Source organism: Nomascus leucogenys, chromosome 9, assembly GCF_006542625.1.
Source record: "Nomascus leucogenys isolate Asia chromosome 9, Asia_NLE_v1, whole genome shotgun sequence".
NCBI classification, from domain to species: Eukaryota; Metazoa; Chordata; class Mammalia; order Primates; family Hylobatidae; genus Nomascus; species Nomascus leucogenys.
The window spans coordinates 46,306,917-46,331,289 of NC_044389.1; the positions used below are offsets into that span (position 1 = coordinate 46,306,917).

Below are 24,373 nucleotides of genomic sequence, written 5' to 3' on the forward strand. Positions count from 1 at the left end.
TACTCCAGCAAGTAAGAAGAAGGTAGGGTGAGAGGTGTTGGGCTACTGATTTGGCCATTTACTTACTGTATTTCTTTTTCCCTTTTATTTACTTTTAAGGTGAAGATACACAAAGGATAGATCAAGGTCATGATTTAATGCAGATGGCTGAATTATGACCAAAAAAAAACATCCGTAGTCCACTCCAGCCATATTTCTGACCTAAGGCTGGGCTTAAGGTATACACAGCTGGAAACATCCATTTCTGATGCCAGCTACATCGTTCCCTGATAAGAACAGTGCCAGCAGTGAACCCCTCACCACTTCCCACACCCAACCCCCACCTCAGTGTCCGCAAGGTATTATCAGTTGTGTCAGCCTAGAGTCTCTGAGTTTGGTCTGGCTCTGCCCCTCCCTCTATCCGTTTAGAAGGAATCTATTTCTGTTTCTCTCTCTCTCTCTCTTTCTCTCATGCTTCAATCTCATGTCCTCCTACTGACTCTAAAGAGATGACAGATTGTGGGAAAGATTTAAATTGGGTTATTCTCTCTTAATATAATTTTTGTAAAATACTATAAATGAATTTCTTCATGGCCACCAAAGAGAAGTGCTACTATTTCTAGCACCAGACTGACAGGAATGGTACCTGTTAGGATTAAGTTAAGCTGCAATGGGAACATTAAATATGGCTTAAATAAGACTGGGCTGTATTTCTTGCTCTTATAAAAGTCCTGGTATTGTCACAAGAAAGGAGTCCTGATGCAGACCCCAAGAGTGGGTTCTTGGATCTTGCACAAGAACGAATTCAGGGCGAGTCCACCAAGTAAAGTGAAAGCAAGTTTATTAGAGAAGTAAAGAAACAAAATAATGGCTACTCCATAGACAGAGCTGCCCTGAGGGCTGCCGGTTGGCTACTTTTATGGTTATTTCTTGATCTCATGCTAAACAAGAGGTGACTTAATCAGGAGTTTTCCAAAAAAGGGGCAGGCAATTTCCGGAACTGAGGGTTCTTCCCCTTTTTAGACTATATAGGATAACTTCTGGACATTGCCCCCGCATTTGCAAACTGTCATGGCACTGGTGGGAGTGTCCTTTAGCATGCTAATGCATTATAATTAGCATATAATGAGCAGCGGGGACCATCAGAAGTCACTTTTGTTGCCATCTTGGTTTTAGTGGGTTTTGGCTGGCTTCTTTACCGCATTCTGTTTTATCAGAAGAGTCTTTGTGACCTGTATCTTGTGACATGAGCTCTACTCACCTCCCATTTCATCCTGTGACTAAGAATGCCTAACCTCCTGGGAATGCGGTCCTGTAGGTTTCATCTTCATTCTACCCAGCCCTTATTCAAGATGGAGTCACTTTGGTTCGAAGGCCTCTGACATTGTAAGCAGCTCAGGCTGCTCTGGGCTTCTGCTTTGTGGCTGTATCACAGCCCACAGAAGCCCTTCAGTCATCACATCTGCCTTCCAAACAGCAGGATGGGTGAGGGGGGATGACAGGCCAAAGAGCATATGCCTTCTATCATTTAAGGAAATTTCTCGGACGTTATCAGGCAGCATTGCCACTTACATTCTGCTGCCCAGAACATGTCACATGGACACATCTTGCACAAGGGCAGCTGGGAAATAGCATTGTATTAGTCAGGGTTCCCCCAGAGAAACAGAACCAATGGATGTGTGTGTGTGTGTGTGTGTATAAAGATGATAAGGAATTGGCTCACATTATTACAAAAGTTAGCAAATCTAAAATCTGCAGGGTGAACAGGCAGGCTGGAGACCCAGGAAAGGCTGGTGTCCTAGTTCTAGTCCTCTGTAGAATAAGAAAGAGCCAGTGCTGCAGATGAAGTCTGAAGGCAGGCTGCTGGAGAATTCTCTCCTCAGGGGAGGAAGATAAAATATTCTATTTTATTCAGGCTTTATGATCTATTCTTTTCTTTTTGGTCTATTCAGGTTTTCAACTGATTGGATGAGGTTCACCTACATTATGGAGGACAGTCTGCTTTACTCAAAGTCCATCAATTTAAATGTTAATGTCATCTAAAAGTACTCTCACAGAAACACTCATAATAATGTTTAACCAAATATCTAGGCACACTGTGGTTCATCCAAGATGACACATAAAATTAACCATCACGGGCATCTTTATTTGAGGCAGCCAGTGGTGTCTGCACTCTAGGGGAAGGGTCGGCAAACTATAGTACACAGGAAAAATCTGTTTTTGTAAATAAAGGTTTTGGGAACTCAGCCACACTCATTCATGTACATATTGTCTATGGCTGCTTTTGCACTACCATGCCAAAGCTGAGTGTTCTAATGAGAACATATGGCTTACAAAGCCGAAATTATGTACTGCATTTGACTCTGTCTGTACAGAATGGCTGATCCCTGTTTTAGGCAGTTATGTGCCCAGCTAAATACTGGGATTATTTAGAGAGACAGAAAGGAAATCGTGGTAGGCAGATAGCAATCTTGACCCACAGCAGCATAAAGGACTTGTTGCTGAGGTCTTCTAAGAAATCTCCCAGCCATTCAGCAGCAATTTTTTGTGCAATCTATGAGATACTGAAGGAATTATAAAAGTACAAGCCATTTCCCCCAATCTCAGGAACTTCGTGGATTAACTTTGTGGAAAGCAATGGTCTTTGGACCCAGAGAGCGCTGAGTTTAGGCTGAATTATTAGCCATGTGATCAAACTTCTCAAAACTTCAGTTTTCTCATCTCTAAAATGAGCATGACCCTATTACCTCATCAGGTTGCTATATAAATTAAACAAGGTCGTGTATATGGTGTCTAGCATATCATAAACCCTTTCTTCTTGTCTGATAGTGAAAACAATGATAACCAATAGTAATTAAACTTTATCTGTGTGCCGGGCTCTGGGCAAGGGTTCTTCACGTATTAACTCATTGAATCCTCACAACAGCTCTACACGGTAGGAACAATCATTATCCCCATTGTATGAATGAGAACATTGAGAGATGAGATATCTTGGCAAAGAGTGCCTAGTTAGAGCAGAGCTGTGGTTCAAACCCTGCTTTCCTGATTTCTGAGCCCAAAAGCCTGCCCACCACTCTGTCCCACAGCCTTCCCATGTCAGAGCCCTCCTGCCATCATCTCCTTCCCCCTCTGGCTGTAAGACATTGATAGTGTAACTGAGAAAGCAGAGCATATTCAAATAAAAAGCAAATTCATAACATAAGGCAGTGGAGGTGAAGTGCCAAGTAAGCGATATCACTCAGATACGGGGAGGTTCCAGTCCCCCAGAGTGGTCACGGGAGGTATCAGAGCGGGGATGGGGCCAAGTTGGGTCATGATGGACCTACAGGATTTAGAAGACAGGAAGGCACTGTGCAGCCATGGGGAGTGGAGTAGGTAAGGCTTGGAGGTGGGAAAGAAATAGCACAATTAAGGAATAACAAGTAAATAATCCTGGCTAAATCACAGGATTCTTACTGGGAGTCCCGAGAGAGCAATTTGGAAATGAAGATTAGAATTAAATGAAGGAGCTTGAATGTCTGTCTAAAAAGCTTCACTGTGTCGGGTAGACACTGAGTAGTCATTGGAAGGTTTTGAATGGTGAAATCACGTGATGGCAGCACTGTCTTTAGGAATAACGTGGTGGTTTTGGGAGTGATGACTGAGGCCCGGCGGCTGGGAGACTAGTTGAGAGGCTTTTGAAATGATCTAGACATGATGTAATGAGAACTTGCAGTGGAGTGTCAGCACAGGCATGGATGGAATGGCAGGAAGGTAGGAGACATCACATGAGCAGAACCAGGGCACTTGGTGACTTCATCTGGGAGTGAGGAGGGGGAGGGGCAGGATGACTGCCAGGCTTTCAGCCTGGGTGATGGGAGAATTTTGTTCTAAACAGAAGCAGAAGAGGTAAAGGGGAGCTTCATCTGCCACCCCACTTCCATGAGGTCTGTGTCTCCACTGAGCATCTTCACTTACTCAGCCGTCACCAGATACCTGTGAGCAGCCGGCCATCTCCTCTTTCTTCTTTGCTGCAAGGTGCCACTTCCACCAGAGAAGAACCTAGGGCAGAGAGGAAGCATGGCCTTTGGGTCAAAGAGGTAGGAATTTACATCTGCTCCGTCCGTCGCTGGCACTGTAACTTTGAGCACATCTCAACTGCCCTGAGATTTAGTGTCTTTAAACTAGGGATGACAATACCTACTCGATAGAGTACTTGCGAGTTATATAACAAACACAAAGCATTTAGTATTGTGTCTGGCACGTAGTAGATGCTCAATCATCATGGCTAACACACTGTGCTTGAAACAGGCACTGCTCTAACTGCTTTACATCGATTCACTCGGCTACTCCTCTCAACAATCCTGCAAGGTGGACACCACTCTTACCTTCAACTCACAAAGAAAGGAGGTATACAGAAGACACAGAACTCACCGAGGTCACGGGGACTAGATGAGGATGAACGAGGCTGTATCCAAGCAGCCCAGCTTCAGGGTCTGTATTCTTTGCCACTACCCAGAACTTTCATCAATAAGCAAAGCTACTGTTTGCAATAACAGGAAGCAAAAATAGCAAAAAGTTCCCTCTAAGGGGGAGTGTTATACTTAAAAATCAGAATGGCTAAAGCACTGATCTGTGAGAGTGGCTACTGGTCATAGCCTGGAGCTGGCCTTTTAGGTTCTCTTTGGTTACTGCATCCTGGGAGGATGGATGAGGAAGTGGTCTCAGGCAAGGGGTGGAGTTAAGTGGCTGTGGAAGGTACTTTGGAGGCTCAGGCAGCGGCTTTTTTTCCCCTTAAACTTTTATTTTAAGCTCTAGGGTACATATGCAGGATGTGCAGTTTACATAGGTAAACGTGTGCCATGGTGGTTTGCTGCACAGAACAAACCATCACTCAGGTATTATTAAGCCCAGCACCCATTAGCTATTCTTCCTGATGCTTTCCCTCTCCCCAACCCCCACCTAACAGGCCCCAGTGTGTGTTGTTCCCCTCCCTCTGTTCTCACTGTTCATCTCCCACTTATAAGTGGGAACATGTGGTGTTTGGTTTTCTGTTCCTATGTTAGTTTGCTGAGGATAACAGCCTCCAGCTCCAACCATGTCCCTGCAAAGGACATGATCTGATTCCTTGTTATGGCTGCATAGTATTCCATGGTGTATACGTACCACATTTTCTTTATCCAGTCTATTGTTGATGCACATTTGGGTTGATTCCATGCCTTTGCTATTGTAAACAGTGTTGCAATGAACATACATCTTTATATATGAATATATATGTATCTTTATAATAGAATGATTTATATTCCTTTGGGTACATACCCGGTAATAAGATTGCTGGGTCAAATGGTATTTCTGCTTCTAGATCTTTGAGGAATCGCCACACTGTCTTTCACCATGGTTGAACTAATTTACATTCCCACCAACAGTGTAAAAGGGTTCCTTTTTCTCCACAACTTTGCCAACATCTGCAGTTTCTTGACTTTTTAATAATTGCCATTCTAACTGGCGTGAGATGGTATCTCATTTTGGTTTTGATTTGCATTTCTCTGATGATCAGTGATGTTGAGCTTCTTTTTTTTTTTTTTTTTGAGACAGAGTCTTGCTCTGTCGCCCAGGCTGGAGTGCAGTGGTACAATCTCGGCTCACTGCAACCTCTGAGCCCCCCTCCCTCGGGTTCAAGCAATTCTCCTGCCTCAGCCTCTTGAGTAGCTGGGATTACAGGCGCCTGCCACCACACCCAGCTAATTTTTGTATTTTTAGTAGAGACGGGGTTTCACCGTCTTGGCCAGACTGGTCTTGAACTCCTGACCTCGTGATCCACCGGCCTCGGCCTTCGAAAGTGCTGGGATTACAGGCGTGAGCCACCGCACCCAGCCTGAGCTTTTTTTTTAATGTTTGTTGGCCGCATTAATGTTTTATTTTGAGAAGTGTCTGTTCATGTCCTTTAGGGCAGCAGCTTTAAAACAACTCATACAGAAAGTTCAATATCTTAACTTCCAGTGTGGCAGGATGGGTGTGCCCTGGGTGAATACCAGAACTGATTGTCATTTTTTAGTGTTTCCTGATCAACCTGTGGACAAAACAAACTGATTTTTAAGGACATTCTCATTGTTGAATGTTATACTGATTTAAAAAATATATTTTATTATTAATACCATCCTTAAATTGTTTTTTAAAAAGACTTAAGGCAGCTTGTAGTTTAAAACAACCCTTACAAATAAAGTCATTAAGACACGGATCATAATAAAAGTTGTGTATGTAAAAGTTTTTGTTATGGGCTAAATGCTTGTGTCCCGCAAAATTCATAGATTGAGATTCTAACCCTCCAAAGTGACAGAAGTGGGAGATGGGGCATTAGGGAGGTAAGTCAGTCGCAATGTTGGAATGCTATGAATAAGATTAGTGTCCTTATAAAAGAGACCCGGAGAGTTCTCTAGCCCTCATTCTGCCATATGAAGACACAGTAAGAGGACAGCTCTCTAGGAGCCAGGGAATGGCCCTCACCACACACTAAATATTCTAATAATTTGATCTTACACTTTCTAGCTTCCAGAACTGAGAGAAATAAATGCTTACTGCTTATGCCACTCAGTTGACGGTATTCTGTCATTGCAGCCTGAACTAAGACAGTTTATGCTTGAAAACTTAAACTAAGAATGTATAGTGAAACTGGGCACTAAATTTGACTGAGATTCCTAATGGCCAAGATTAAATGAGAAATAGGATGAGTTTCTTAGTTTTGACTATGCAAATAAACCTAAAAACTTCGATCTTTATGCCTAGGATTGAGGGGTGCAGGACCAAGATGGCATTTTGATGTGAAAAAGACAAGCTTCAACTTACTATATTCTTGCCCGAAAAGATGTCCACTTTGTCTTTTACTCCACATGAGAATCATATTACCAAAGCAAAACACACCTCACCAGCTATGCCTCTGCTGAGTGAAAGACCAATCCCAGCTTTAAAGCAAATGAGTAGGCTGGGCTCGGTGGCTCACACCTGTAATCCCAGCACTTTGGGAGGCCGAGGCGGGCGGATCACTTGAGGTCAGGAGTTCGAGACCAGCCTGGCCAACATGGTAAAACCCCGTCTCTACTAAACATATAAAAATTAACCGGGCATGGTGGCACACCTGTAATTCCAGCTACTCGGGAGGCTGAAGCAGGAGAATCGCTTGAATTCGGGAGGCAGAGGTTGTAGTGAGCCGAGATTGCACTGCTGCACTCCAGCCTGGGCGACAGAGAACGACTCTATCTCAAAAAAATAAAAAAAGGAATAAACAAAAAAGTAAATGAGTAAAGAAAAAATTAGGGAAAGAGAAGCTTGGTATCAGGAGTGGAGAATGTGATTTTGAGGATGAATTTTGCTTCAATGACCTGCCTAAGTATAAAATGCTGGTCTGGGTGAGAACCTTAAATAAGATAATTTCCATCCCATTGAATTCTCCCTCACTCAAGTATAGGACCAGCCAATTATATGCAATCTTTTTTCACCAGAGGAAAAAAAAATGAGAACTTTGCAAACACTGAAAGGTGATCTGGTGCCTCCCAGCATTTCTGGGGAGGCAGCCACATTAATGCCTATGCTTCTTTCTTGTAGTGTCTTCCTAGAGTTAAGGAAAGTCCTTAAAGTTTGCTGTTAATGCCTCCTGGCTTAAGACTAGACCAAAGGATTTCAGGGAGCTTGTTTCTAACAGATCCTATGATCAAGAGGATTACAGTTTAGGACCAGAAGGAATACCTTCCACATCTTTTTCATTATTGTTCATGTGACCCAAATTTCCCAGATCTTACCACCCTGTAGTACAAAAGAGATTGCTTTGGAGTCCCATCTTCTGACTCAGGGTTTCATGTCCCAAAAGTTCGCCTTAAGATTTCTGAGGTCTCCAGGGAGCTTTACGAGCACTAACAACATGCCTGCTCCCAGTGGGGGCATCTGCTGGCCATGGTCCTTGTGTGCTTGGTGTCTGCTCACTCCTGCCTGTGTGCTGCTCCTCCAAGGACTGCAGAGCAAGGGGAAAAGTAGGCATTTGGCTTTCGGGAAAAGGAGAAAGGGATAAGGCTGTGACGGCTTGTCTCTGGGTTTACAGGACAAACTTTTAGTTCATAAAATGCAGCCACCTGGGTCTGCTTCTGATTTGTTCTGTCACCTTGCGCAGGTCACCTTGGTGCTTTCTACTTCAATTTCCTTTACTGAAAATGGCAAGAATTCTCACATTTCACAAAGATGTAGTGGGAACTGGCTACCTAATGAGTAGTTGGTATTTTGAAAACATCAAGTACAAGATAAGTGCCAGGGCAGGAAAGCCAAGTATTTGTGGCTTCCCCAGTGAGCAGTTGGTTGTGCTTTTTTTTTTCTATAAATATTCAAAGGAAATAAATTGAGAGAGAACAATCTCAAATCTTCAAAGTCAATAAATTGCTATTTAAGCCTCTTTACTAAACTAGGTTGCTGCATAGACGAATCCCAGGTTACGAGGGGATAGTCATTAAAAAAAAAAAAATCCCATGCAACCTGAAGTTATATAACTAGGGGCATTATGGAAAGTTTGGGAAGGGATGAGGCCCCATAACCAACATTTGATAATTACATTTTAATTAAAGGAACATTTAGTCCTAAACTACTCTAATGACATTAATCACCTTAATGAAAACCTTTACTTAAAATGTAAAGAAGATATTTAGGAGGCTGGAGAGAATGTCAAGTGTCATGAAAAGGAAAAGACAGATATAAAATTGGAAAATTTTACCTATTCCAATTCATGCTCCCAGAAACCATATCAAAAGAAGCTTCTTCCTTCAGAAAATAAGAGGCATGTAATGGGTGACATTGGGTCCCTTTAAAAATCATTATGTTGAAGTCCTAAAACCCTAGTACCTCAGAATGTGACCTTACTTGTAAATAGGGCCATTGCAGATGTAATTAGTTGAGTTGAGATTATACTGAACTAGGCTGGGCCCCTCATCTGATATGACTGGTGTTTTTATAAAAAGGGAAAATTTGGACACAGATGTACACATTCCGGGAGTACACCCTGTGAAGATGAAGGCAGAGATCAGGGAGATGATTTTACAGAACAAAGAATGCCAAAGATTGCAAGTAAACCACAGAAGATAAGGGATAGACATGGCTTCTCTCACAACCTTAGAAAGAAGCAACCTTGACAGCACCTGGATCTCGGATTTGAAGCCTCCAGAGCTGTGGGACAATACATTTCTATTGCTTAAGTCTCTCAGTCTGTGGTACTTTGTTATGGCTGCCCTAGGAGACTTATATTACATCCAATTGTTCTAGTCTAAAGAATCAGAGGTGGCCGAGCACAGTGGCTCATGCCTGTAATCCCAGCACTTTGGGAGGCTGAGGCAGGCAGATCATTTGAGGTCAGGAATTCGAGACCAGCCTGAGCAACATGGAGAAACCCCGTCTCCACTAAAAATACAAAATTATCTTGGTGTGGTGGCACATGCCTGTAATCCCAGCTACTTGGGAGTCTGAGGCAGGAGAATCGCTTGAACCCGGGAGGCGGAGATTGTGGTGAGCCAAGATAGTGCCATTGCACTCCAGCCTGGGCAACAAGAGCGAAACTCCATCTCAAAAAATTAAAGGTAATGAGAATGAGAAGAAGGGATTGAAGGCAGTTGACACAGGTTCTTCAATACCTATTCTACTAGTTTAAAGATTTGCTTGGGTTAATATATTATTTTCTTAAAATATAGATATTTCCTTAAAAGATTATGATCATCAGTTATTTACACCTGATGGCATATTGTATTTTCAAGAGATGGCCACAGTGATATCTCTTACCCCACATTGCCCCTCTAGAATATCACCATTCTCTATTAAGAAGTCACATCAAATTCCCCTTCTCTTGAATCTAAGTGGGCTTGTAACTCCTTTGTAACCAACAGAAACTTCTGAGGCCAGGTCACGAAAGTTGATGCAGCTGCTGTGTTGGGAGCTGAAATACTTGCACTGGAGCATTTCACTACCCTGAGGCTGCCATACAGTGAAGAGGCTCAAATAGAGACCACATGAGAGAGCACCTGACATGGGAGAGACGCACTCTTGTGGAAGATTCCGAGGTGCCTGCACTTGATGGTAGTTCTTTTGCTGTGCAGAAGCTCTTTAGTTTAATTAGATCCCATTTGTCAATTTTGGCTTTTGTTGCCATTGCTTTTGGTGTTTTAGACATGAAGTCCTTGCCCACGCCTATGTCCTGAATGGTATTGCCTAGGTTTTCTTGTAGGATTTTAATGGTTTTAGGTCTAACATTTAAGTCTTTAATCCATCTTGAATTAATTTTTGTATAAGGTGTAAGGAAGGGATCCAGTTTCAGCTTTCTACATATGGCTAGCCAGTTTTCCCAGCACCTATTCACAATAGCAAAGAGTTGGAACCAACCCAAATGTCCAACAACGATAGACTGGATTAAGAAAATGTGGCACATATACACCATGGAATACTATGCAGCCATAAAAAACGATGAGTTCGTGTCCTTTGTAGGGACATGGATGAAACTGGAAAACATCATTCTCAGTAAACTATCGCAAGGACAAAAAACCAAACACCACATGTTCTCACTCATAGGTGGGAATTGAACAATGAGACTCATCCAGGCCCCCTGCTTGCTGTTCTGGCTCCAGCCCTTCTTCTGACAACCACTCGGGGGACTCCAAACCAGAATCTCCCCACTGAGCCCTCTCTGAATGCCTGACCCACAGAAACTGGGAGAGGTTAAAAATGACTGTTGTTAAGTCACTATGCTTTTGGGTGATTTATTAGGCAGCAATAGATAGCGGACACACTTAATGCATTATTCTGATAATGAAATTTCTTGACTTTTAAATTAACTGTTCTAGAATTTAATTTTCTCCAGGAAAGAATGGAAAGCACAAGAAAAGAAGATGACTTTGGTGACCTAGAAACACCTACTTTGCAGACTTCCCCATGGACTCGTGGGCAATTTTCTATGGCACTAAGCCCCGTCATTATTGCTCCCCTTGGCATTCTGCCCTATTTATTATCAATTAGAATGTGAATGACAAGGAAGTACCTTGAGAGTTGAAACCACTAATCACACTAATGTTTATGTAAATCAGTCAATTCTGATTGGAGGGTCCTTTTTTACCCCCTATTTCCAAAGGTGTTCTAATTATGCAAAATTGTGTCATCAACTGCCATGGCCAAGAGCAAGTTCATTGTCACTTGTGCCAGTCTTGCATGTGGAATTTGCCAACTTCTGAAGACCTCTATTTTCAGTCAGAATCTGGCACTGATTCTAATGATTCTTACTTCATTTGTGATGGGGGTGGGAGGACCAGGATAATAAAGGTGTTTGCACTTTGAATAATCCCCAACCCTTGGCACACAGCTCTGCTCAATTATAAAAAGGCCATTCCCCCTAGTCATTTCCTTTCCTTTAGCAAAAGCCTGGATCCTTTTGACACTCTCATGTTCCAAATATTCCCTATCTGCCTGTGGCTTGTTTTCTATGGTGTCTTTGATTAGGCCTTCTTCTATCAGGGCATTTGAATAAATAATCCCCCTGCCTCTCTTTTGTTAAGAGAGTTCTTGCCTGCCACTTCTGGTCTCCAAGACAGCCCTCAGCCATTACTGCCAGGAATTAAGATGCCTGTGAAATCCACTCTCGCCCTGCAACTGCCTTGCAATGGAGTCCTTAGAAAACTTTGACTTCTTTTCATATTTCAGCCATGAAAGAGTGGTTTCTGGAAAACAGTCATTCTGAACATGGCTATTAGTTAAGAATCTCTGCAGACAATAGCCAAGGGGCAATAAAGAAGCCTAAAAGAAAAGATTTCATAATCTCTTATTTGTGATTTGCAAGTGGTAGCTGCCGAAAGTGACTTCTGCAAGCAAGCAGCTTCTTCTGCCATTTACCCTTAACCACATAATCATAGAGCTGGGAGAGCCCTTAATTCATGCTCTGCAATTGCCAGGGCCTGCAAGGCCTCCTGAAGAGTGTTCCAGAATTCTCAAGTGCTGTGCTCACACCTCTACTTGAAACAGTCAAAACACACTGGGGAGAGGAGACATCTACTCCTTCTCAGAACAGACACAGAAAGACCATTTTGTCACCTAAACTTCTAACTTTCTTAATGAACAATCTTTGAATGCATATTGACCCTAGTCCTCAAATACCATTTGATGTTGTCATCATTCCCCTCATTTCACATATGAGGAAACTAAGGCTCAAAGAAGAGAAATGACTGGCTAAGGCCTGAAAGAGCTAGAATAGGGTGACCAAGCATCCAGGTTTGCCGGGGACTTAGGGATTTTCTGGGATTTAGTACTTGCAGTGCTAAAATCAGGACAGTTATGGGAAAACTAAGAAAGTTGATCACCCTAGGTTTGAACCAGGTCCAGCTTGTCCCCCAAAGCCTTTTCCTCTGAACCCTGACACCATACTAAGTTGTCTTCAGTCTGAGATTTGGCTGTGGCACAGATGGGGCATTGAATGGCTGCACCATGAAGAGTCCACTTCCCTCTGTCAGAGAACAAAGTCAGGGGTGTCAGCCTCACAGGATCAACCCAGGACCCTCTTGCAGTTTATTCGGAGCCCACTAGAAAGACTAGTTTGGAAGCTGACTCTCTAGAGAGGTGAAAGCCAGATGCAAGCACGTGCACCACCATTTATGTAATGTGACACATCAGAAGACATTCTACAAGGGACCCTAAATTATCACCCACAGAACTGCCAGGGCTTACCTGGTTGCAGAAACCTCAGAGATGGCCACGAAGGAGGCAGGGTTTTCCTGAAATACACAGAGAAGAATTTCACTGAATTAGTTAACAAAAGCTGACCACAGCATATTTTTGCCAAAAGCAGAAATCAAAACTTTTAGACATTTTTCAAGGATGATTTATAGTTCCTTCTCTCCCTCCCTCTCTCCCTCCTTCCCTCCCTCCCTCCCTTTCTCCCTTCCTCCCTCCCTCCCCCTTCCTTCCTTCCTTCCCTCTTTCCGTCCTTTCTTCCTTCCTTCCTCTTCCCCCTCCCTCGTTCCCTTCCTCCCTCCGTCCTTCTCTCCCTCCCTCCCTCCCTCCTCCTTCCTTCCTTTCCTCTCCACCTCCCTCCCTCTCTCCCTCCCTCCCTTCCTTCCTCCCCCTCCCTCTTTCCCTTCCTCCCTCCTTTTTTCCTTCCTTCCTTCCTTTCTTCCTTCCTTCCTCTTCCCCCTTCCCTCCTTTTTTCCTTCCTTCCTTCCTTTCTTCCTTCCTCTTCCCCCCTCCCTCCTTCCCTCCCTCCCTCTTTCCTTCCTTCCTTCTTTCCTTCCTTCCTTCCTCTCCACCTCCCTCCCTCTCTATCTCCTTCCCTCCCTCCCTTCCTTCTTTACTAGCCCACTCCTGTTCTCTCTTTCAGGATGTCTCCCTGGTCTGCAGTGAAAAGGCAGGCACTGAGCAAACACACTGTTGAGAGGGTTGTGGCTGGAGCAGATCCTGGTTGCCCGCTTCCCTGCACACACACTGTGCCAGGTATTGTCCTCTAGTTCCTGGACCCTAAAAGGTCTAGGGAAGGCCAGGTGGTTGGGGAGAGAACTGGGAGGGAGGCATGGGGGTGGAAGTAGTGTTTCAATGTTGGAACAAACAGTTGGGAAAGCTGCACTCGTGCATTAGGCTTTCTCAGCCCTGAATGGGAGCAGCTGTCCTGCTCATGTGGCTGCTCTGAGACCCTCCTCCACATTCACCTGCCCCTGACCCTCTCCCCTTGGAGGACAAGAGATTAAAACCGAATGGATCTCAGAGATATCACCTCTGGTTCATCAACTGGATCAACTTTTTCCTTATACAGATGAGGTGCTGAGACATGGAGAGGAGAGGTGAGATTTTCTAGGTCACCCATGAGCCTTGTGAGTCTTCCTTGGTGCTCTGGGGTAGAGGAGGGAGGAAGAAAAGAGTCTCGACTCGAATCAAAACTCTTTCTCTTCATTCAGCTTCTCCATGATGTTAGCCCAAATAATTTTCAGCCCTTTCTTTCTCCACTGTGTCATGTCAGGCACACAGGTTTTTGTTTTCTTTTGTTTTGTCTTTAAACTATATTTTTGTTAGCTCAGTCCTCCTTTCCTTCCCCTCTCTGTATCCAAGTAAAATCATTCACAGAAGTCAGTGTCTTAAATAAACAGTACTTGGGGTTGGGGGCACCCCGTGCAGGGGAGGGGGTACCTACTCTTCCCTCCTACCTGGGGCTCCTGTGACACTGTCAGAAGTAGCTACAAACGCCATGCAGTGCAGTGATTAGACCATGGACTGTGAAACCAGAGTGTCTGGGTTTGGTGCCCAGTCAAGCAAGCTTTTTAACCAAATGATTTTGTTTTTCTTGTCCCCAGCTCCCCACCCCCTGCTTTCTACTAGCACAGGGCCCATCCCTGAAATTTCAGTAGTGGGTGTGAGGACTCTGTCCTCACCCTATGTGTTAGGGGATTACAATCAGGCCAGGTGGCCCAGTCTGCGACATCTTTCCATCAGTCATGGAAGAGGCCACCTTTTAGGTGAGGCACCGCCCCCACCCCTCCTGAGAATGTCATCACACTGCTTCTCAGGCAGCCCCAGCTGACAGCAGTGAAATGAAGCATTCATTCATGAGTGAAGAAAGAGGCCTCCTCCCCAACTCCTTCCACAGATGAGTGATGCCCGCCCGCCCCCTGCCTCACAATTGCCCAGGGCCATCCCCTTCTCTAGCCAATCACAGGAAGGGGATCAGGAGGGAAAATCATACTTGAGGCCTCCTCATTCATTAAACCCTGGATGAATCTAAATGGAATGAGAAGAAACTGTGTTTCTTAAGTAGAAGAACAAACGCAACAGGGGCCACACCAGATGTGACAACCCTACCCAGGCACAGACGCTGTTGATGGGACACAACATCTAACTCCCGGTCATCAACTCACCTAACAGTCCATAGGGCCACGAATGAATTAGAAAGATGGTAGAATCTACACTTATAATCTAGTATGTACAGTAGGCCAGGTGCAGTGGCTCATGCCTGTAATCCCAGCACTTTGGGAGGCCAAGGGGGCGGATCATTTGAGGCCCGGGGTTCAAGGCCAGCATGACCAACATAGTGAAACCTTGTTCCCATTAAATATAATATATATAACATAGATGTGTGTGTGTGTGTGTGTGTGTATATATGTATATGTATATATAGAAAACTATTTTAGCTGGACATGCTGGTGGAGGTTGCAGTGAGCCCAGATCACACCAGTGCACTCCAGCCTGGGTGACAGAGCAAGTCTCTGTCTCAAAAAAAGGATCTAGTATATACAGTGCACCGAAAGGATGACTTAATAATTACCATGCCTACAACAAACTACAAAGAATACAGAGTGTGATTATGTCATAACTTCCACTCCCTTCTCAGCAGGAAACCTGAGGAATCCTTTGCCGGGAGGAGCCAAGGGAAGCGTCTCTATCCTCAGTCGCTTGGCATCCTTTCCTTTGTCCAGGTTCTCTGCCATTGGCTGATCCTCTTCTGCTTCCCACACCATTCTACGTCCCAGCCAGGTTGGGCTAGGAAGACTTCTCTGGGAGTTCGAACTGCCACAGCATCTTCAGAATTCTCGGCCTCTCTGCTTGCAAGTTCACACCTTGGGGGCGGAATTCCCAGCAAGCTCGCCTCTATCCTCTGGGTACCCTCTTCCTCATCTGTTTCTGTATAGGGTCAGATTTGTGCCCTTGGGAGGCTTGCAGTCTTCATCGTGAATTTACTGAAATGTCCTTGGTAGTTTTGTGCTCCCTGAGGAATGGCTTCTCTCTCTCTCTGCATCATTTCTCAGGTCCGCATGCTCTCTATTCATAAATCAACTTCCTGCACTTCAATAATCTCTAGCTTTTGGTAGGAAGAGAATAGCTGTCCCCACTATCCAGACATCCCTGCATTATATGTGGCTCTACCAATGCCCTGTTTGCTGCGGCACCTGGAGGTTTTGGGTTTAACTATTTTGCGTGGGTTCCACAAAGATGACCAAGGATAGGAAAATGCAGCTTCTTCTTGTAACTATTAGCAGTAGCTACCCATTTATGGAGTGCCCACTATGTTCTGGGTATTACGCTAAGTGCTTTACATATCTTTAGTCCTTACAACGAACTTGTGAGATAATCCTCATCAGTCCCATATTATAGATGAGGAAACAGAGGGAAGTTATATAAGTTACCCTTGATCAAATTGGAGGTAAGCAGAAGTAGTGGGACTTCATGCAAGTCTGCAGGATTGAGAAGCCCGCACTCTTTCCTTTCCACCATTTGTCCAGTCACAGTAAACACTTACTGAGCCCCTTTCCTCCCCCAGGCATTGTTCCTCTCCTGTGGAGGAACATCTCATGACCCCATTCTTCCTCCTAATTCTCTTGATTTGAGCCAATGAAGAAAAGAGTTCCCAAAACCTGTGACAAGGAAAAGGTTTAGAACAGCAAATAGAAGAAAAATAACACTTACTGTGGGTGGTAATTTGAAGCTTGTTAATCACCAGGAGAAAAAGAACTATGTGAGAATTACCATCTCAGCCCTATGTCTCTAGTTTACATAACCCAGGCAGTAGCTGGAGCTTTCAGGCAGAGGCACAGGCAAACATGTGGGATTCTGGAATTCCATTGAAATATAATAGATAACAGGAGGAGCAGGAAAATGAGTCATGTTTTTATAATTAGTTGCGGTGTTGGACCCAACTTCTCTAAGAAATCAACAGCATCATCCAATCCCATCTAGCACAGGAGAAGACAAGAGGCTGACAGGTTGTGTGATAGTCCCTGGAAATCAGTGGTGATATAAAGACCTAGGATCTAAACCTGCAGGAAAAAAATTAGTGGCCAGCTACCTCCCTTATTTGCAGGCTGTTGAAATACTCTTAATTTTACTGAGAGCCAAAGCAACCTTATCTCACTGGGAAAAAAAAAAGCATAGAAAGAGAGAACTGATATAGTAAAACTCAATTGCCATGGCTGGGCTGGTGCCCAAGCATGAAAGCAGTTTAGGCTATTGTATTTTAAAGGATCTCTTAGATTGGCAAAACTGTGGGTAGCACTTTTCTGCTTCTTCACTAATAAATGAATCTTGATTTTGTTCAGATGATTAGAGCAATTTGTCTGGAGAAGGTAGATTCTTCCCTTAGGCCCAGGAGAGGAACCATGATCGGCCTGATCCCTTTCCTCTTTGAAAATGATGGATTTAGCCAATGTGTTGGCTAACATAACCCAGTGCTCAGCAAGGAGACATAAGTGAAAGACTCCTAGTGACTTCTGAAAAGGTTTTCCTCTCTAACAAAGAAAGACACTTAGGAGAAAGAAAGCCTGGGCCACTTTTTACCTGTCTTTGGATATTTTGTTTAAAGATACGATAAATTGAGCTACTGTAGCCATCTTACCACCATGAGGAGAGAAAATGCTGTCACACTGAGAGCTACAAAATGAAAGATAGAAAAAGCTAGAGGTCTTGGTTTCATCATTGCACCCCCAAACAACTGGAATCATATACCTGCTACCTGCAGAGTCAAGTGATGTAAAAATTGCTTCATGGTTTCAACCACTTTTTGTTTAATCTCCGTGATACACTGGATAAAGAGAAATAGCTTGAAGCTGACACATTATGAAAGAGAAAAAGAAATGTCTCATCTGAACCAGGATGAGACTCTGTTGATACCAGGACCTCTATCTGTTGGGCTGTATTGCCTCCACAGGAATTTAGAAACTGAACAAATGGCACATATTTATTGAGCACCTACCAAGTGCCAGGCACTGTGCTGGATCACAGGAATAAACAATGAAGAAAGGTCATTGTTGTCATGGAAATCACATTCTGGAAGACAGATGATAAACAAAACATAATTAAGGATAGGTGAGAACACTCTTAGGCAACTTTCTAAGTATTGGTTCAAGCCAGTCCTGAGTGAAACCCTGACTCTGGAATCAGATAGAACTGGATTCAAATTCCACCCCCACCATTCACTGTGACCTTGGGAAAGTTATTTAGTCTTTCTGAGTATCAGTTTCCTCATCTGTAAAATAACGATAATAAAAAACTAACTTAGCTGGGCCAGGTGGCTCACGGCTGTAATTCCAGCACTTTGGGAGGCTGAGGCAGGAGGATCTCTTGAGCCCAGGAGTTTGAGACCAGCCTGGGCAACATGGTGTAACACTGTCTTTCCAAAAAATACAAAAAATTAGCCACGTGTGGTGGTGCGTCCCTGTGGTCCCAGCTACTCAGGAGGCTGAGGTGGGAGAATCACCTCAGCCCTGGAGGTCAAGGCTGCAGTGAGCCAAGATCGTGTCACTACACTCCAGCCTGGGTGAAAAACAAAAAACAAAAAAACCTCATAGGGTTGTTGTATTACATATTAAATAAGCAAACAAACTCGCTGTACAGTGCCTTACATGGAGCCTGACACACCGTCAGTCTTACTAGATTATGGATCATCACCATTGTCATCATCATAATAATTTGTGCTGTCACAATAATAATTTGTGCAATAATAATAATAATAATAATAATAATAATAATGCTGTGGGTATCAAATGATAAACAAGACATAGACCCTGCCCATTCAAAAAATCGTGGCAGCAAGGATCCAGATTTGGCCATAGAATGGTCAGAAGTTAGACAACGAATTAGGCAGGAAACAAAAGAATTCGTCTGGTAACCAAGGTTGGGTTAACCTGGGCCCCCTGTCTCTACTCTTTCCCACACATGTTTTATAACGGTCACCCCGTTTTCCAAGAGGGAAAGAGAGATTCTGAATGAGCGCTGCTCTTCTTTCACATATGGCTACTGTTCCCAAGAGACTCAAGTGGGCTTTCTCTTTCTCCGGTGAAGTGAGAAATATAGGGTGTGGCTCTCTGGGTGGCACTTACCGGTTTGTGCTACGAGCCAGCAAATACACACAGATACTCCCATAGATGATCTCACCAGACCTTGTCTCCCTTCCTTCATTCCCTCAAAATCATACCCACCTAATAATGTTTAGTGCACTGCAATTGAGTATTAGCTCCCGTATCTAGCTAATAAAATACATAAACATCCAACAGGCGAGTCCTCACACCCACACACATACCCTCGCCTTTAGAAACGTTTCCACGGATTGTCACACGAGCCCCTAAACTCTCTGTCACACTCTGCATGCATCTTCCCACAGACTTGCTCACACACTGGCTTTTTATTTGCAAGCCCATGGGGAATCTTTCACCTCTTAGACAGGAATTTCATTAACGAAGGAGAGGGGATGGTAAGAGGAAAGTACAGATGCAGGGGAAGTAAATGAGAATAGTTTTTGATGGAGACCTAAAATTGTATCATCCTAGCCCGAATCTCTCCCTTTTAACTGTTCTTTATGTGTACATTCTGTGCCCAAAAGAAAACAACCTTTCATTAATTGGGCAATTGTCCAGGCTCTTAGCCTAGCATCCAGCTCTCAGAGCTGTGAAATCAACCGCACCAGATCTACGCTTTAAAATGAGGCAACATCTAACTGGAAACCCGCTCAAAGTAAGGAAGTGGGTGAAAAGACTCAGGGTCCCTTTTCTCTTCCCCGTTTTCTCTCAGCCACATCTCTCTTATCCTATCTCGGTAAAGAAGCTTGCTTGGCTAGGAGAGAGGTCAGGGACAAGAAGATAGTGACGAGAAAGTTCCATGAGACTCTCAGAAGTCCCAGCCTGAACATCAAACCTGAATAACCAGGAGAGATGTGACCTCGGCATACTTTCAGTGGTTTACCCTCTGCCCACGCTGCAGGTTTTTCAGGTCCTTGCTCGAGTGTGCGCTCACAGGCGTAAATAAACGTGCTATCAGCAGCCTGCGTCAGCCAGCCCAGCTATTTAAGCAGGCTGGCATCAGCAAACACAGCTTCCAAACCCAGGGCTTGCGCTTGCCTTTGCCTCTTCCACGTAAGTACCTTTCAAAGGTCTGCCTTTTATGCAGAGGAATGAGTTTGTGCAGGAACTAGACCAAAATGCTGTTGTTACCGTATTTGCTCTTCTGTTGGAAAACGGTAGAGGTGAAAGGGAGAATAGGAATGAAAAGCTTGCCCCCAAGCAGAAGCTAGGAAATGCTGATGGGTGTAAGACATCAGTCCCTTACAAACAAAACTGCGTGGGGTCGAGGGGAATTTGGAGAAAGGGGAGTCAGTGTTGGTCTTTTGGCCAGCAGGTGAGATGTTTTTATTACTTGCTTCTATTTTGGAAAGACAACTTTGAAACCCGCATTTGTCAGATGCCTATGATTTTCTCATTTAGAAGCAGATTATTGTTATTCTGCATCCCAGACTTTTATCTAAAATCAGACATAATATCATTTTAAAATATGTTTTGTGTTTGACAGGGGGAAGTGAGGAAGGTGTCTCTGGATGGAGAAGTGGCTTGGTTTTGAATTTGCAGTTTATTGTTACTTCTGGTTCTCATAATACTTATTTATAACAACAAAAACAGTGATTTTTTTTTTTTTTTTGAGATGAAAAGGAATCCCAGGCTCTGGGGTTTAGAGAAAATATAGGTTTGTGATATGTGAGTGGCATCCAAGTATTCAGGGTAAACTGTTAAGTAAAGTGGAATAAGAATCATTGAATAAAAAGGTACAATCTATCACATAGTTCAGATGAGAAGCTCTTAAAGAGAAAAGGAATGCAGACAGGTCCCATGAAGTGGCACTGCCACCAGACAGGGCCCTGTAGTGTGTTTGCTTAAGTAGGGTTAAGTATAACCAGGGCAGGCAGAGAACAAAACAAAAGTGCTGGGGAGGTGGGAAGGGAGGAGAAGGGAGGAGCAGACAGTAAAGGATTTATAGTTAAACAACAGATTCATAAAAAGCAGATAGGAATAGAGCAGGGCATTAATTCCATAGTCCATCCCTTTGTATCAAGAATCTGGTGAAAGCCAAGGACCTTTCTCAGGTATTCATTCCCCGCATCCTGAGCCTCCCCTTCCACCCCACACCCCAGCCCACACCTCGACTCTCACTTTCCGGACTCCTGGAAGTCCACGGACCCTAAATGAAGCTCATGTGCTTGTTATTATTTTTTTTTTAACTGGGCTGAAGCTGCTGACTGAGGAACCTCTCCAGAAGTGGTGGCGAGTTGAAAACCTTCAACGTGGCAGGCACTTCTTAGCCACCAAACTGAAGCTTAAGTTCATGAAGGTCTTATGTCAATCAAGCAAATAATGATTAAGGGCTATATCTGAGCAAAGATAAGTTGAGGGCCAAGACGAAGAGAAAAGAAAAAGTGGATCTTGTTCTCAAAGAGCTTGAAATCTAAAGTCCAGGGAGATAATTAGAAGTTATGTCCATGCACAAAATAGGATGTGTTGAGTGATTACTTTTGTATAAAATGATAGAAAATGCAAACTAATCTATAGCAAAAAGAAAGTGGCTGGGTGTGGTGGCCCACGCCTGTAATCCCAGCACTTTGGGAGGCCGAGGCGAGCGGATCACTTGAGGTCAGGAGTTTGAGACCAGCCTGGCCAACATGGATAAACCCCGTCTCTACTAAAAATACAAAAATTAGGCGGGCATGGTGGTGGGCACCTGTAATCCCAGCTACTCGGGAGGCTGAGACGGATAATTGCTTGAACCCGGGAGGCGGAGGTTGCAGTGAGCTGAGATTGTACCACTGCACTCCAGCCTGGGCGAACAGAGCAAGACTCTGTCTCAAGAAAAACAAAAAGAAAGAAAGAGAGAGAGAGAGAAAGAAAGAAGAAAGAAAGAAAGAAAGAAAGAAAGAAAGAAAGAAAGAAAGAAAGAAAGAAAGAAGATCCATGGTTACTTGGGAAGGTAGGGGCAGGAGAAAAAATGTTTAGGGGGATTCCCAAGGGACACAGGAAACTTTTGAGGGTGATGGATATGTTCATTATTGTGACTGTGACCATTTCTTATATGGGAAGGTTTATCAAATTGTGTACTTTAAACATTCAGTATTATAGCTGATTACTCCCAACAAACAATACTTTAACAACATTATTTTTATTTTTATTTTTTTGAGATAGGATCTCACTCTGTCACCCAGGCTGGAGTGCAGTAGCGTGATCTCGGCTCACTGCAGCCTCTGCCTCCCAGGCTCAAGCAATCCTCCCACCTCAGCCTCCCGAGTAGCTGGGACCACAGACTTGTGCTACCACACCCAGCTGTAGAGATGGGGTTTCGCCATGTTGCCCAGGCTGGTCCCGAACTCCTGAGCTCAAGCGATCTGCCTGTCTCGGCCTCCCAAAGTGCTGGGATTACAGGTGTGAGCCACTGCGCCTAACCAACAATGTAATTTTTAAATAAGTAAAAGCATTTCTAAAAATCAGCCTATGTAACATGCTGAACATAAAAGATGAGTATTTATGGAGAAAAAAATAAATTCAGTAAAGCACAGAGACCAGACAGTAAGGATCATAGACTTTTATAGAACTGGGAGGGTCCCTGGAGATAATCTAACCTAGTGGTTGTGGGGCCTGGAGAACTTAAAAAAAAAAAATCAGTGACTGGGGCAGGGCGTGGTGGCTCACGCCTGCAACCCCAGCACTTTGAGAGGCTGAGGCGGGTGGATCACCTAAGGTCAGGAGTTTGAGACCAGCTTGACCAACATGGTGAAACCCCATCTTTACTAAAATACAAAAATTAGTCTGGGCATTGTTGTGAGCGCCTGTAATCCCAGCTACTCGGGAGGCTGAGGCAGGGAAATCACTTGAACCTGGGAGGCAGAGGTTGCAGTGGGCGGAGATCGTGCCACGGCACTCCTGCCTGGGTGACAGAGCAAGACTCCGTCTCAAAAAAAAAAAAAAAAATTAGAGACTGGGCCCCACCCTGGACCAATTAAATCAGAATCCCCAGGTGTGCAGCCCTGGGATTGGTTTTTAAAGTTCCCCAGGTGAGTCTAATGTGCAGCTAGGGATGAAAACCAGTGAAATCAAAACCATTCACTAGACAGATAAGGACAGTAAGGGCCAAAGAGAGGATGGGGATGGCCCCATGCCACCTGGCCACCAAGTCCGAGGGCAGGCTGAGGCTTGGGAGGCTCAGGGAACACAGCAGCAGAAGCTCAGAGGTAAAGAAAGAGGCTCCTTCTGGACACTCCCAGCTCCTGCTAGGATAGGGTATCCAGCACCTTCCAAGCGAATCCTTGGAACCCAGACATGCTGCAGGGCAGCAAACCAGAAGAATTACTCAGGGCCTCCGAGGTGCATTATTAAAGGATTGTGCTAATGAGTGAGAAGGGATGTTTCAAAACTAAAGCTTCCTTTTGTTCCCGATTAATATCTGGCATAAGCAGAGGATTCTAATTATTGAAAGGAATCCCAGTGTACACACCAGGCACTCTGTTCTGGGGGACAGCCAAGTTGTTCTTTCAAGAAATAGCATGTGTGCATTCCCAGCATTGGGATGAGTCTATCTGGCAGTCCAGGGTCTTTTAATTAGGACTTCCAGGTCAGGCCCAGGCAAATGAGTGGGTGAAGTTCATCTTTGTGACTTCTGTCCTTCCTGTCTGTGGCTCCTTAGCTCTCCCTCAGCACCTGTATGGGTGCAGGTGTCAGTTCGGAGATGTCTGTGGGACCACAGAGCCTCACTGGCTCCACCCCGGCCATGTTTCCAATTGGCTTTACCTCCCCTTCAATCCAAATGTGCCACTTTCCAGGTCTCATTCTCTCAGGGCTTGTTTTCCCCATCTCTGGAAAACTAATTAAAATTAGGATGTTAATAGACAATAATTGTTTAATGAATTATGTCCCTCCCTGGAATAGTAAGTAGGTTCCAGCAAGATAACATATCTAGGAGTTCCTTGAAATGTTATATAGATATAGTTACCATTTGAATTTTTAAATGGGGCAATCAGGCGAATCAAAGTTTTATGCAAAATATGTCCTCCTTATTGGTCAGAATTCCAAGCAACTTGCCGCACAAAAATATACCAAGGTTGTGGGTTTCCAGTATAATTTTTCAAACCACATCCAGTAGGCAACCATCTATAGGTTGCGGGCCCTGTTAGATTGTTTTTTCTGAATTAGTCCATTTTTTGTCAATGCAGTCGAACTCATCAGAAGTAGCTGCATTTCCTGTGTCTTTCTGAAAAATGGAGCGCCACCTTAAGGTTACTATAATGGAGACAAAAGGTCAAGAAATTCTGCTCATAGGGATTTTAAAATGTTACCTGCTTCTTTCTCGGGAGCAGAAGGCTGGCACCAGCAGAGTAGCTTGCCTGGTCTTAGTGGCCAGGAGCCTCATTCTTTGGGGACCCAGTTTTACAGCTGGGGCAGCCCCCTGCCGCCCGCCCGCCCAGTGCATGTGGCCGTGGGCCCATTCCGGCACTTTTGCCCAGTTTGAAAACCAGATTGCGGCAGCTCTTGAAAACAAGTAGCAGCTGCCTGTGGCCAGTCCTGTCTCTGAAGAGGGCCGTGGCCGGGTGTGTCATTAACATCCCTTCTGGGGAGGCAGTCTGCAGGCAGTC

The 24,373-nt window shown here is 44.3% G+C and overlaps 1 protein-coding gene across 3 annotated transcripts in view; it reads left to right on the plus strand.

Annotated features, from left to right (window-relative positions):
• The first annotated feature begins 19,378 nt into the window (after nucleotides 1-19,378).
• HOPX (HOP homeobox) overlaps nucleotides 19,379-24,373 on the plus strand; it is a 34,314-nt gene continuing 29,319 nt past the window's right edge. For all 3 annotated transcript variants that reach the window (XM_030818891.1, XM_030818889.1, XM_030818890.1), the window contains exon 1: nucleotides 19,379-19,841. The gene's annotated coding sequence lies outside the window, so the exon portion shown is untranslated. The remainder of the gene's footprint in view (nucleotides 19,842-24,373) is intronic.